This window comes from Puma concolor, chromosome C2 (genome assembly GCF_028749965.1).
Source record: "Puma concolor isolate L17-30 chromosome C2, mPumCon1.1.hap2, whole genome shotgun sequence".
NCBI classification, from domain to species: domain Eukaryota; kingdom Metazoa; phylum Chordata; class Mammalia; order Carnivora; family Felidae; genus Puma; species Puma concolor.
The window spans coordinates 32,414,640-32,431,123 of NC_141675.1; the positions used below are offsets into that span (position 1 = coordinate 32,414,640).

General features: G+C 34.9%; 1 protein-coding gene across 5 annotated transcripts in view; it reads right to left on the reverse strand.

Annotated features, from left to right (window-relative positions):
- The window catches only part of STAG1 (STAG1 cohesin complex component), a 404,176-nt gene that overhangs the window by 148,528 nt on the left and 239,164 nt on the right, over window positions 1-16,484 (reverse strand). The window contains exon 1 of one of the 5 annotated variants that reach the window (XM_086674342.1): window positions 15,633-15,756. The exons of the other annotated variants lie outside the window; for them this stretch is intronic. The gene's annotated coding sequence lies outside the window, so the exon portion shown is untranslated. Of the gene's footprint in view, window positions 1-15,632; window positions 15,757-16,484 lie in introns of those variants that run through there. 5 annotated transcript variants of the gene reach the window in all.

Sequence of the window (16,484 nt, forward strand, 5' to 3'; positions counted from 1 at the left end):
ATTTTTGAAAGAGAGACAGAGCACAAGCGGGGAGGGGAAGAGAGAGAGGGAGACAGAATCCAAAGCAGGCTGCAGGCTCCGAGCTGTCAGCACAGAGCCAGAGGTGGCGCTCTAACTCATGAAGTGCAAGATTATGACCTGAGCCGAAGTTGGATGCTTAACCGACTAAGCCACCCAGGCACCCCTAAAAGTACTTTTTAAATTAATCTGTATAAAAAAGGAGAATAGCTCAAAGAAAAGGGGGATCTGGGGCATTCACACTGCCCAAAGTCATGGAAAATAGTGTAATAGAGTTTGTCCTGAGCATACAAAATCATACCCTTTGGAGTTTTAATTCAGGATATACCTCCAGGTCCCCAAAACAAAATGACTTATATGTCAAGGAGTTGAAAAGCTTTAAAATTAACACCAACCCTGGATGGAATTCCTTAGTGGAAGCTGAGACACAAATTTTCTTCAATTTAATGATTTTTGCTTTTAGCTACATATCTCCTTATGAACCCAGATCCCACACGCCAACTGCCACTGTGTAATGACCCTCTTCCCATCCTAGGCATATAAACATAATGCAAAATGGTCAATATGTTTTCACAAAAAGACAGGATATAACAGTATTTACTGAGATGAAATGCTTATTGATCTGTAAAACAAATTTCAACTGAAATTTTCATTTCATTTACCAACAATTAGCAAATAAATGGCTACTGAGAGACTGCTAATTTAACGACACATACATAACATGGGGACTGTGATGTCTGAGTCTATTGAAAAACACTCATTCCTACATAGAGTGAGCACTAATTAAATTTCACTGGTATTACTAAAGGAATTATTTTATAAATTAATAATTCTACAGGAATTCAGCCGGGTTCTGTGACACTGGCTATGAAGTAGTTTCTCCTTGTTTACCGAAGAGAAGAATACTTCATTTAGCCTTCAAATTTTAACTACTGGGTATAGAAGGGCAAACCTGTTTTAATGCTGTGCTACTCATAGTATGGTCTGCAAATAGGTGCTGACCACAAATGGTTTATTCACAGTTGATTATCAGTACAATTCGAAAGTTTTTAGAAATTTTCTTAACAATCTGACAATGATTGTATGTCTACTGACTAATAATATGACACTAAGAAACATATAATTCATTTGCTTGCATTTTACAAAAGTATTAGCTTGTGAAAGACTGGTAATTAAAAAACTACCCTTAATACCACAGAGTTTAATAAAAACTTATTTAGTGCTTCCTCATTCACCTATCAATCCAGTATGTACGTAACCACTATTCTACTACAAACCAGACGTACAGAGGTGAATTAGAGTATCTATCTTCGTGGTTATTACATTCTAAGTTAGTGAACATAATAAACTAATACAGAATATACAAATGAAAAAAGTATGCCAGTTAATAAAAAATCTATAATGAAAAATACAGAATTTTTAAAAAAAGTATGGTAAAAAGGGTAGTCACAGGCAAGAAGGCCTCTCTGCAGAGTTCACATTTGACCATTAAGTGAAGGGATGAGTATATGATTATATGACAGAACATTGTTCCAGGGAAAAGGAGTCCAAAGGTTATAAGATAAATTGTTATGAAGAGGGCACTCATAAAAGAGCAAGGTATTTAATGTGGCTGAAGCACAGAAACAGAGGCAGGAGATGAGAGTAAGAAAGAAATCAAGAGACCAGTTTACAAGAGTTCTACTAGAATCTGGTCAGAACTCAGGAATTAAATCTAAAGCAGATAAGACCCACCAGAAAATATGGTATGGGTGAGAAATAGTTTGATTTGCATTTAAAACCGCTGTGCGAACAGATTATAGAAGAGTAAAAGTGGAAGAAGGAAGACTAAATAGGAGAACTATTTAGGAGAACTAAATAGGAGAACTAAATAGAGAATATTTTGCCAAAAGTTTGGAATAATGATTCTCAAGTTGTTGGCTTTCAGCAACTCAGTACAACAATGCTGGCGTGAAGTAAAGTGTTAACCAATAGGTAGAGAGGTTCTGAAGATTTAGCTAAAAAAAAAAATTATAGATTATAATGTAGGAAAATAAGATCAAAAGAAAAGACAAGGGTAATTAGAAAGCTTTGATTTTATTAGGTATCTAAGTGGAAATATCCAGTAGATATATATTTGAAGTCATCATCAAAGACATTATTTAGAGCAAATAAAACAACACATCATCCAATGAAAAATGAGGCATGATTTATGTGCTGAAAAGAAAAGCTTATCAAGACATTTGTTGATGGGGGAAAAAAAAGCAAGAAGCTTGTATGTATACAATGCTATCATTTATGAAAAAAAGGAATGTTATTTATTTTTATGTGCCACTCTTGTAAGCTCTTTACACATACTTAGTCATTTATACCTCATAACTCAAACAAGTAAGTATATTAAAACTATTCTTTTTGTACATAGGAGAAAACTGAGACCAAGATCAGCTAAGAGACTTGAAAGTTAGGGGCGCCTGGGTGGCGCAGTCGGTTAAGCGTCCGACTTCAACCAGGTCACGATCTCACGGTCCGTGAGTTCGAGCCCCGCGTCGGGCTCTGGGCTGATGGCTCAGAGCCTGGAGCCTGTTTCCGATTCTGTGTCTCCCTCTCTCTCTGCCCCTCCCCCGTTCATGCTCTGTCTCTCTCTGTCCCAAAAATAAATAAACGTTGAAAAAAAAAAAAAAAAAAAAAAAGAAAGTTACACAGCCAGCAACGGGGCAGAGACAGAATTTAATTACAGGGAGTTATGCTCCACAGTCCAAGTTCTTAAGCACAATATCACATACTGCCTCTCAATCAATATGTATGTGCTATTATATTCATAATCTTTGGAAAAAAATTTATGAGACTGCCAAATTTGGTTGCCTTCAAGAAGATAATTTGATAGCTCAGAGCCATGGGTGAATGACATTTTACCATATATATAAATCATGTGACTATATTACCTCTTCCACCATCATTATTTTCTAACAAAAATAATAAAATTATGGAATTGGTTTTCACTTTATTCACCAAAGAGTGAATAAAGACAGGAAAGACAAAAAGGTCTGAAGACTGAGTTCTGAGATAATTCAGTATTTACAGTTTAGCTTTTTAAGATCCATTATGACAGTGTGTATTCCAGAGAACAAGTTCAGACAGTGACTTAAGAAGGAAGAAGTAGCTATGTCTACTGAGAGAGAAACATAATACCTGGGAGCTTCCCTGTGATTTGGACAATAAAGAGGTAACTGCTGACTAAGAACAGAAACACTGAAGTGGCAGAAACAGATATCTGACTGGAGTGTGTTTAAAGAGAATTAAGAAGACAAAAAGGAGTGAACATAAATAATTGAGATTTGCTGCGAAGAAAAGGAGAGTATTAGGACTGTAGGAAGAAAGGCATGAGGAAACAAGGGAGAATGTAATGGTCAGTCTTATGTATCAACCTGGCTAGGCTACAGTATCTAGTTATTGAATCAAATACTAATCCAGGTGTTACTGTGAAGGTATTTCATGGATATAGTTAACAGCGACATCAGCCAGTTTTAACTAGAGGAGATACCCTCAATAAGGTGGTGGGTTTCATGTAGTCAGTTGAATACCTTAAGAAGAAAAAACTAAGGTTTCCTGGAGAAGGAAATTCTGCATCAGGGCTGTACAACTCCAACCTCCCTCTAGCTTGCTGTCCTACACAGATTTCAAATTTGCCAGTTCCCACAATTGTGTCAGCCAACTTACTGAAATACATCTCCCTGGCACAGATCCCTCGCACGCACCAAGTCTACTGATCATAGAGTGTTGGAAAGCTTCAGTTTGAGGGGAAACAGGATCTATCTTCATTCTTTTTTCACCCTTGGATCTAGCTTCTTTTAACAAACAAACCAAAACGCACCTAGAATCTAGCTTCCTTTTCTGGGGGCTGGTGGGGGGGAACCTCGTCTTAATATAGCCATTACTTGGAAGAGTACAACGGTCTTTCCTAACAATCAAATGCAGAAAGTAACCCAGACAAAATGAGAAGACAGGGGAATTAACCCCAAAAGAAAGAACAGAGAAGTCACAAGGATTTAATCAATGCAGATAAAAGTAAGATGTCTGAACCAGAATTTAAAACAGTAATCATGAGGAAACTAGCTGGGTTTGAGATAAGCACAGAAGACACTACAGAATCCTTTACTGTAGAGATAAAACAACTAAAAACTAGTCAGGCAGAAATAAAAAAATGCTATAACCAAGATGCAAAGCCAAATGAATGCAATGCTAATGAAGATGGATGAAGCAGAATAGCAAATCAGCGATACAAAAGATAAAAACTATGGAAAACAATGAAGCTGAAAAAGAAGGAAAGAAAGGTATTGGATCACAAATGTAGACTCAGGGAACTCAGCGACTCCTTAAAGCATTATAATGTTTGTATCACAGGAGTCCCAGAAAATGAAGAGAAAAAAAGGACCAGAAGGTTTATTTAAGCAAATTATAGCTAAAAATCTCACTAATCTGGGGAAGGAAACAGACATCAAAAAACAAGAAGCATAGAGACCTCCCATTAAATTCAACAAAAGCTGCCATCACTAAGACATATCACAGTGAAGTTCAAAAATACACAGTCAAGGAAAGAATCCTGAATGAGGAAAGGGAAAAAAAAAGTTGTTAACATACAAGGGAAGACAGATCAGGTTCGCAGCAGATCTGTCCACAGAAAACTGACAGGCCAGAAGGGAGTAATATGATATAGTCAACATGCTAAATGGGAAAAGTAGGCAGCCAAGAATACTTTATCCAGCAAGGCAATCAGAGTAAAAGGAGAGTTTCCCAGACAAAAAATGAAGGAATTCATGACCAGTAAACAGACTTTCAAGAAATATTAAAGGGAACTCCTTGAGTTGGGGGGAAAAAAGACCAAAAAAGCAACAAAGACTAGAAAGGAACAGAGAACATCATCAGAAACACCAACCTTATAGGTAGCATAATGGCACTAAATTCATACCTTTCAATGATTACTCTGAATGTAAATGGACAAAATGCTCCAATCAAAACACAAAGAGTATTAAAATGGATAAAAAAAGAAGACCCTTCTATATGCTGCCTATAAGAGACTCATTTTAGAACTAAAGACATCTGCAGATTGAAAGTGATGAGATGAAAAACCATATATAATGCTAATGAATGCCAAAAGAAAGCCTGAGCAGCCATACCTATATGAGACAAACAAGATTTTAAACCAAAGAATATAGCAGATGAAGAAGAGTATTATACCATAATTAAGGAGTCTATCCATCAAGGAGATTTAACAATTATAAATATTTATGCCCTCAACATGGAAGCACTCAAATACATAAATCAATTATTAACAAATACAAAGTAACTCAATGGTAATAATACAATAATATTAGGGGACTTTAACACACCACCTACAACAATGGACAGATCATCAAAACATAAATCAACAAGGAAACAACAGCTCTGAATGACACTGCACCAGATGGACTTAACAGATATATTCAGAACATTTCATCCTACAGCAGCAAATGCACATTCTTTTCAAGTGCACATGGAACATTCTACAGAGCAGATCACATACTGGGTCACAGATCAGCCCTCAACAAATAAAAAGACTGAGATCAAACCATGCATATCTTCAGAACATAAAGCTTTGAAACTTGAAGTCAATCACAAAAAAAATCTGGGAAGACCACGAATACATGGAGATTAAAGACCATCCTACTAAAGAATAAATGAGTTAACCATGAAATTGAAGAAGAAATTAAAAAATACATGGAAGCAAATGAAAACGAAAACACAAAAGTGCAAAACCTTTGGGTTGCAGCAAAGTCAGTCTTAAAGGGAAGTATATTGTAATACAGGTCTATCTGAAGAAGCAAGAAAAGTCTCAAATACACAACCTAACCTTATACCTTAAAGGATCTAGAAAAGGAAAAGCAAGGGGTACCTGGGTGGCTCAGTTGGTTAAGCATCTGACTTTGGCTCAGGTCATAATCTCACAGTTTTGTGAGTATGAGCCCTGCCTTGGGCTCTGCACTGGCAGTGTGGAGCCTGGTTAGGATTGATTCTCTTTCTCTCTCTGTGTCTGCCCCTCCTCCTCTTGCACGTGTACATGCACGCTCTCTCGCTCTCTCTCAGACTAAATAACCTTAAAAAAAAGGGAACAGCAAATGAAGCCTAAAGCCAGCAGAAGAAGGGAAATGATAAAATCAGAGCATAAATAAATATAGAAACAAAAAAATCACATCAATGAAAATAAGAACTGTTTCCTTGAGGTGATAAACCAGTAGACTAGACTTATCAAAAAAAAAAAAAAAAGAACCCATATAAATGAAATCACAAACGAAAGGGGAAAGATCATAACCAATATCATAGAAATACAAACATTTATAAGAGAACGTTATTAATAATTATATGCAAAAAAAAAACTAGGCAATCTGGAAGATATGAGCAAATTCCTAGAAACATACAAACTACCAAAACTGAAACAGGAAGAAATAGAAAATTTGAACAGAGCCATAACCAGCAAAAAAATTGAGTCAGTAATCAAAAAACTCTCAACAAATAAGAGTCCAGGGCCAGATGACTTCCTAGGGGAATTCTACCAATGTTTTAAAGAGTTAATACCTATTCTTCTCAAAATGTTCCAAAAAATAGAAAAATAAGGAAAAACTGCAAACTCATTCTACAAGGCTAGCATTACCTTGATTTCAAAACCAGACAAAGATCCCACTAAAACAGAGAATTACAGGCCAGTATCCTTGATGAACATGGATGCAGAAATTGTGAACAAAATTCTCACAAATGAAATCTACAGTACGTTAAAAGAATTATTCACTATGATCAAGTGGGATTTATTCTTGAGCTGCAGGGGTGGTACACTATTCACAAATCAATCATCATGATACACCACATTACAAAAAGGATAAGAACCATATGATCCTCTCAATAGATGCAGAAAAAACATTTGACAAAGTATAGCATCCATTCCTGATAAAAACCTTCAATCAAGCGGGGATAGAGAGAACATACTTTAACATCATAAAGACCATATATAAAAGACCCACAGCTAATATCATCCTCAATTAAAAACTGAGAGCTTTTCTTCTATGGTCAGGAACAAGTCGGGGATGTCCATTCTCACCATTGCTATTTAACACAGTACTGGAAGTATGAGCCACAGCAATCAGACAATAGAAAGAAATAAAAAGCATACAAATTGGCAAGGAAGAAGTCAAACTTTCACTATTTCACAGATGAGATGGTACTCTATGTAGAAAGCCCAAAAAATTCAACCAAGAAATTGCTGGAAGTGATACATGAATTCAGTAAAGTTGCAGGATATAAAATCAACATACATAAATAAGTTGCATTTCTAAAGACCAATAATGAAGAAGCAGAAAGAGAAATCAAGGAATCTATCCCATCTGCAACTACACCAAAACCTGTAGGATACCCAGGAGTAAACCTAACCAAAGAGGTAAGAAGTAAAGGTCAAAAATCTATACTGTGAAAACTATAAGCACTTATGAAAGAAACTGAAGAAGACACAACTAAATGGAATAACATTCCATGCTCATGGATTGGAAGAACAAACATTGTTAAAATGTCTATACTAATCAAAGCAACCTTCACATTTAATGCAATCCCCATCAAAATACCATGAGCATTTTTGACAGAGCTAAAACAAACAATCCTAAAATTTGTATGGAACCACAAAAGACCCTGATTAGCCAATGCAATCCTGAAAAAGAAAAGCAAAGCTGGAAGCATCATGATTCTAGACTCCAAGTGTAATACAAAGCTATAGTCATCAAGACAATAAAGTACTGTCACAAAAACAGACACATATAGATCAATGGAACAGAATACAGAACCCAGAAGTGGACCCATAACTACACAGTCAACTAATTTTCGACAAAGCAAGAAAGAATATCCAATGGAAAAAAAAAGACAGTCTCTCCAACAAATGATGTTGGGAAAACTGGACAGCAACATGCGGAAGAATGAACCAGGACCGCTTTCTTACACCAAACACAAAAATAACTTCAAGATGGATAGAAGACCAAAATGTGAGATAGGAAACCATCAAAATCCCAGAGGAGACCACAGGCAGCAACCTCTTTGACTTCATTGGAGCAACTTCTTAATAGACACATCTCTGGAAGCAAGGGAAACATAAGCAAACATGAACTATTGGGACTTCATCAAGATAAAAAGCTTCTGCACAGCAAAGGAAATAATAAAACTAAAAGGTGGCCTATTGAATGGGAAAAGATATCTACAAATGACGTATCTGATAAAGGGTTAGTATCCAAAATCTATGAAGAACTTATCAAACTCAACACCCCAAAAATAAATAATCCAGTGAAGAAATGGGCAGAAGACATGAATAAACATTTCTCCAAAGAAGACATCCAGCCAGACAGCTAACAAACACATAAAAAGATGCTCAGTATCACTCACCAACAGGGAAATACAAATCAAAACCACAATGAGATACCACTTCACACCTGTCAGAATGGATAAAATTAACAACACAGGAAACAACAGATGTTGGTGAGGATGTGGAGAAAGGGGAACCCCCTTCCTATTGTTGGTGGGAATGCAAACTGGTGCAGCCTCTAAGGAGAACCATATGGAGGTTCCTCAAAAAATTAAAAAAAGAACTACCCTATGATCCAGCCATTGCACTAACCAGGTATTTATCTAAAGGATACAAAAATACAGATCTGAAAGGATACATGCACCCCGATGTTTACAGCAGCAATATCAACAACAGCCAAACTATGGAAACAGCCCAAGTGTCCACTGACTGATGAATGTGTACACGTACACACACACACACATCCATCCATATCCAATGGAATAGTAGCCATTAAAAAGAATGAAATCTTGCCATTTGCAATGATGTGGATGGAGCTATACTGTATAAGAGAAATAGTGCCAAGAGAAATAAATCAGTCAAAGAAAGGCAAATAACACATGATTTCACTCATATGTGGAATTTAGGGAACCAAACAGACAAACATATGGGAAGGGAAAGAAAAAAAAAAGAGAGGGAAGCAAATCATAAAAGAGTCTTAACAACAGAGAACAAACTGAGGGTTGAAGGAAAGATGTTGGTGGTAGATGGGCTAAAACCCAGTGATGGGTATTAAGGAGGTATGATGAGCAGTGGGAGTCATATGTAAGTGATGAAATCACTAAATTCTATTCTTGAAACCAATACTACACCATAAAATTTTGGAAAAAAAGAATTTCATTATTAAAACATTTGTCTTCTGAGAAAAAAAATAATTAAAAATAAACTTAAAAAACCCCTCCCCCTCCTCAATATATATGTGTGTGTGGGTATGTATGTATGTATCAGTAAGTACATCTTCTCTTGGTTCCGTGTCTCTAGAGAGCCTTAACTAACAGAGAATGTTTCTAAAAGATAAGAGCAACTACGGCATATTAGTATAATTATAAGAATTATCTAATAAAAGGGGGGAACTGAAGCCAGTAGAGAGAAAAGAGCAAAGTTCTTGAGGGAGAGAACAGGGCTCAGATCTACTGAACAAAGGCAAGGACTGACCTTAGAAGTAACTGTAGTAAGAGAAAAAGTAGAGAATATGGGTATAGCTGCACCTAGATTAGTAGGTTTAATCCTTGAAGAATTCTCTGTTGACTCTATTAAGCAATTAAAATAATCAGCTAAGTGTGAAAAAAAGATAATAGGAGATATTACAGGTCTGAGGAGAAGGTATGAAATAATCCTGTAAGAAAGGAGGAATAATATGGAGTAGAATGCTGTAATGGGATTTCTAGGCAACATTAAAGGTCCACTTGTGAGAAAAATCTAAAGCCTAGCCATTACAAGTATATGTTTTTCTTCAGCCACTTTCAAGCGCTCTGGTACAGGTACGGAGCAGGTGGTAATATAGGGTTTTCAAAGGAGGCATGATGGAAACAGAGGCAAGGATGTTGAGGATATGAAGACGGACAGGATTATAATAAATCTAGTTGAAAATGATCTATGCTAGGAAAACTGAGGAAATGAGGAAATGGTGAAGAACACTAAAACTATGGCATCAAAGGATCTGAAGTCCCAATGAAAGAAAAACAATACTGGAATTGGGAACACAGAGGAAAAACACTGAAACAAAAAGAAGTGGTTACTGGCAAATGGGATGGTTGAAATTAAGATTGTAGACATCGACTCTTTCAATCAATATCCAACAATTTATATTTATGTGTTCCTAAACATAAAAACAAAATCTAAAAAAACTGCATTTATATTTAATGATCTATTTCTGAAATACACTTTAAAAAAAAAATTTTTTAATGTTTATTTATTTTTGAGACAGGGAGAGACAGAGCATGAACAGGGGAGGGTCAGAGAGAGGGAGACACGGAATCTGAAACAGGCTCCAGGCTCTGAGCTGTCAGGACAGAGCCTGACGCAGGGCTCGAACTCACGGACCGCAAGATTATGACCTGAGCCAAAGTCGGCCGCTTAACCAACTGAGCCACCCAGAGGCCCCTGAAATACACTTTTGAAAACTAATACTGTATACCAAAGAAATATGTTTGATAATGGGACAAACTATATTTTTAAAAGAGGGATGATTATATTCCTTTAGTTTTAAAAAGCTTATTTTAACAAACAAAAAAGCTTACAAAAAGCTTCCACTTTACAAATAACAGTTTGTTTTTAATTTTTCATTTAATTTTATTTTTAAGCAAACTCTATGCCAAACATGGGCCTCGAACTCATGACCCTGAGATTAAGAGTTGCATGCTCTACTGACTAAACCAGCCAGGCACCCCCATAAGATAGAGATTTAACCATTCCCTTTATCTCTTAAAACCCAACCAAAATAATAAGGAGAAAACAAATTTCACCTTCAATAAATTAAGAAAAATACTGGTAAACCCAAACCATAATATATGTATGTATGTGTACATGGAAAGCAGGACAGTAAGCAGAGAGCATACAAATCACACCAAGTGGTCAAAAAAGGAAATACAACTAGGTATATCTAAAAGAAGATAAAAAAGAAAAAAACACACAAACAAACATTTCATTCTGCAGAACCCAGAAGCATTCAGGAATTAGAAATACCAGGGTCCATAGAAGAAGGAGGGAAGTAAGGTCTAAAGTCAAAGTTTATAAAATAAGTAATTAAATCCCTAAGGCTCTACTCCAACAACCAAGGGCAGTCAAGCAATTTTTCCCCCACACACCCATCTTGAAAGTCCAGAAAGTTTATTCTCTCAACAAAATTAGCGAGAGATTTGGAATCATCAAAGAAATCAGAGGGATATAAGTGAAATCCAGATTGCCCTGGATGCTGCTTCACCCTGCCAAACTCCCAAATGGTAGACAGCAACTAAACTTAAGTAGATTGAAAGATCCTCCTGCAAAGAAGCTGAACTTTCCCAGGGAAAATAATTATCAACAGTTTAGGGTCTACAATGAAAATGCCAGGTGACCACATAACCGTCCTACAGTGATGCTCACCAAAGAAGACAAAGCCACTGCCTTACCCTGTCAAATACAACACATTCACAGAGACACACACAGCCCCTCTGTTAACTGCCTTTGTAGTGCCATATTCTAAGCAACAGAATACCAAGAAATAGCTATTTGAGGAAAGGTTCCAACATGAAAGAGAGTGATTGGAGCAGAGAATCAGAAGAAAAGAGTAGAGAGCAGAAAAAACTTCAGAGTAATAATAATGAACAGTATCAAAGATATAAGAGAAGATATTACATCCATGAACTAATACTTAAAAAAAAAAACCTGGAGAAAGAACTCTTAGGAAACTTATATGATGGTCAAAATTAAGTTCAATAAATTTGAGGAAGTATAAGAAAAATGTAAAAAAACACTAAGAAATGGAAAATGGAAGAGAAATAATAAGACACTGAGGATTGATTAAAGAGATTAATATCTAAGCAATAGGTATTCAAAAAAGAGTACCAAGAATAATGAAAGGGAAAAAATAAATACACATCAGAGTGTATCACCATGCTATCTCAGAACACGAGGAATAAAGAGAAAAATCTAAAAGCTTCCAAAGAAACAGGATCAGAATCAGAAGCTGAAACAGCACTGGACTTCTGACTTGTTAAGAAATGATAATCAGCAACAATGGAAGCTAGAGGAAAAATTCTGAAGATAATTTTCAATGATGAATTCTATATTGGGTCAGAGAATTAAACATGAGTATATAATATACTTTTCAGGCATGTAAAATCTCAAATATATACTTCCCCAATACCTCTTTTCAAAGCTATCAAAAAATAAGCTAACCAAAAAGAAGAGAATAAATTAAGAAAGAAAGCAAAAAATGATAGGGAAAGATGGAAAAGTGGTCTCAGTATGCTGGGTAGCCAGTCTTGACCGCTGGTGAAGTTAACAGGTCACTCTCTTTTCCAAAAATAGGTCACCATCTTTTCCAAAAAAAAGATGAAGGATTCAAATAATAGCAGAAAACTTAAGAAACTTAAAGGACATCAAGATTTTAGAAAATGAGCCTGCCTTATCATACATGATTATAAAAATTAAAAGCACAGAAAATACATGCTATAAAATTGATACTACTATTTGCTTAAAAATGAAACAAAAAACCCTCAAAACTATGCTTATGAGGAAAAAAACTAAAGGAAATACAAACATATTCTGGGCACAATGATAAGCAGAACTATGGGTAATTTTTATTTTTGTACTTTTTTCCTTTTCTGAATATATCACTATAGTAATTTTATATGCACAGAAAACATTTAAATGTACAATATGGAAATGTTAATGAAATATATACAAAAAATTTTCTCAATTTCTCTGCCCTCTTTAGAACTAAGCCAAGTAAGCTCTGTCATTCTGTTGTAGTTATAGTATCAATTTTACTGGGTGACTTTTATATGTTAAACATTTAACACGAATTCATTTAAGCCTTTCATTCCTACAAGATGGGATTATTAGTATTAACAGTATACAGATGAGGAAAGTGAGGCACAGAAGTGATTTGTCTAAGGTCACAAAGCTAATAGATAATGATAAGCAATGTTTGTAAAGTGATTTTAAAACCATGATTTCTTTATAAAAGCTGGCCCCCAAAAGAAAGCTAATTTTCATATCTGATGAAAAAGATAAACCTAAGAAAATGATAGTTAACTAGAAAACTTAACATATTACTATAGATACCCATATTTACATATTTGAAGTAAATATTTATATCACTGCATTTTTAAAGTTTACTGTATTTTACAGATACAGCTAGAGATATAGTGGCATTCACAAATTTGGTCAATTATTGAGAACACTTAAGGTCTATTCACAAACTCTGGAAAACTGGGAACTGTTATCTTTAGGGGAGAGGTTAATAAAAACAAACAAAGGTTATGAAGTAAAAAAAACAAAACAAAAAATACAATGGTAAAAGTACAAAGCAATGAGAAAGTAAGACTTTAGAAGAACAAAAAAATGAACATAAGAAAAAATGAAGAGATTATTTATACTCTATAGTCTGCTTTTTGATGATGTCAGACCTAAAATTTTCAAGCCCTAACCATAGAAACCAAAAATATTCTGTCTAGTTAAGAATTCCAAAACACTTAACTGAATGTAATAAAGAGAATTTGTGACAAAATTAAAATAAAAGATAAAATAAAATAAAAGACGAGACAAAAAATAAAAATGCATGCTATTAGTTTTGTTTTTATTATTTTTTTAATTATTTTTTTCTTAACAGTAGTTTTTGAAAGATCTAATTTGTTTCTGATTTCCTCATTGGCAATGTCTTTTATTACTAAGAGTAGGTGTTCAATATATTCTGAATAAAAACATGAATGAAGTGAAACACTGCCAACACTATTAGCTCTTCTTGTCATTACAGAATAATAGGAACAGCTTATTAAATGTCAGGCACTGGTCTGTGCTCTCCTAATTTCTTTCTTTTAATCTTTTTTATTTATTTTGAGAGAGAGCAAGTGTGCCTGAGCAGGAGAGGGGCAGAGAGAATCCCAAACGGCTTGATGCTCAGCATAGAGCATGACAGGGGCTCAATTCCACAAACCATGAGATCATGACCTGAGCTGAAAAGAGTCAGATGCTTAACCAACTAAGTCACCTAGGCCCCCGACTCTCCTAATTTCTCTTAATGAGATCACTATTATGATATTCCTCACTTTGCACGTGAAGAAAGTGAGGCCAGGAAAGTTAAAGATTTGTCCAAGTTACCAAACCAGTAAAAGGCAGTGGGGATGTGGATCCAGACAGTCTGGTGTGAACCACTATATTATATGGTTTCAGCAACTGAAAGTGAAAGAAAAGATGCCAATTTACTGATGCAAAGTGATGTTCAGTCTATGACTGGAGAGCAAAGCAATTTCATATATTGTATATTTCTTCAGAGTAGAAGTCTAGAGACTGTGACTTCGTAAGAAATGATAATCAGCAATGAATCATACGTCAATATAAAATTAACTATATGTAAACATAATAATGTTAAACAATAAGGTATAAAGAAATGTTTATTCCCCCAAGGGTCTGAGAGTGACCGATTAACTTCACCAGTGGTCAAGTCTGGCTACCCAGCATACTGAGACCACTTGACTCTCATATGATGATCTTAACCACATTTTCTAATTTTCCCAGAATTCATCTCAGAAAAAAGTAGAATAAATCACCATGCTATTATTAATATAATTTTGTGTTCTTAATCCTCTTTGTCCAAATTTGCATTTTCACCTTAGTAGTGAGTGGTAGCCAATATTAATCTATTTGTAATATAATAGAAAATCATATCGGTGAGAAAACAGAAAAAAAAATGTTACATCAACATTACTTATCCTACAAATTACCACCTAACAAAAATTAGAAATAAACACTTTATGAAGTATTGGCATACATTTTTAAAGCAAATGTCTAAAAATAATGTAACTATAGATCTGAAAAAGATTCTTTGAGAGTAGAATTATCTTCATAACACCAAACAACAAAGCTATTTTTTTTTGACCTTCGAGGAAAAAAGACAGATTATTACCTCATGAAAAGTTCATCAAATTGAGGAATAAATAAATGTGCCCAGTCTCAGATTCTAAATCCACCAAAATAAGGACAAAATGTTATTTAAATTACATCCACAAACTATGTTCCAATATGTGCAACTGAGGAAGCTATTTAGAACAGAAATAAGGGCACTTAATTCTAAAGATTAATAGTTAATGAAAACTGTACTGCAACCTGAAGTACTACCTCAAACAAATTGGAGAGCATGTTTTAAAATTCCAATTAAGAGAACAGAAAAAATAATAAGGAAAATAGAAAATGTAATAGCTAACACTGTGTTCAAATTTAACAGCAAAAAGAATTTCAATAAAGAGGAAACATAGTTTACCTCCAATGGAAAAACGAGACTACTGTAACTGTAGAATAAACAGACCTAAAGAACTACAGAATGATGAAAATTTTCAATAAAAATATGGTAAAAAGTATACAATTAAATGCAATGCATAAACACTGACAATACGGGAGACATTATTTAACTGAATAAGAAAATGAGTTATCTGGAAAACCAATTAAAAGTGCTACTGATAAGATCACTCTGATGACTTATCAAGCTCTGCAACTCATCACATCTGTACCCTACAGAACAACTAACCTGATTGTCTCTCTTCTCAGCTAAGATATAAGCAATGTCAAGGAGCATTTTATTCCAAAGCCGATAATCATATCTGGCCATAACTGCCTTGTAACTGTCCATGCACATAGTCTTTGAAGCAGAGGATTAAATGTTCCTGCCCATTTTATCTAGTCCCCAAGACTCGTCCTGCAAAGTGAATAAAAATGATTATCTTTTAATCTGCCCCTTGCATACATACCATTAAAAAAAAAAAAGAGAGAGAGAGAGAGAGAGAGAGAGAGAGAGAGAGAGAGAGGAGGGCAAAGATGAGAAAAAAAAAATTCTTGAAAATATGGATAATTATTATCTAGTCTGGAATTAAGTCCTCAGTAAGAGGTGGGTGGGTGGGTGATATGTCCCACATTTTATGAAACTGGGCCTTGGGAGATACGATCATTAATTAGTCATATAGTAATATTTTGAAGTAAATTTGAAAATGACTTGAAAATTAAGTTTCTACTTTTGAAAAATCAGTAGAAATACAATGTTGATCTCCTTCCATTTTTCTTATCATATTTTTAAAAATAATTTCAAATTGAAATAGGCTAGATCATGATATACAAAGAGCTTAGGTAAAAACAAAATGGCATTTATCAAGCAGTTTCAAAAGCTATCATGATCACGGGTAAACTGTGGGAAAAGAAAGACAGAAAGGCACTGGAAGGAGGAGGAAGCTACTCAACTCAAAAGGAACAGAAGAGCCATAATTAAAATATATTTAAGAATATTTAAAATTAACATATATATAGGTCATGAAAAGGATAAAAATAGGGAAAACAATAATAAAAGTCACTAAAAACAGGCCAATGGAAAGGAGGTGGAATGGACCAT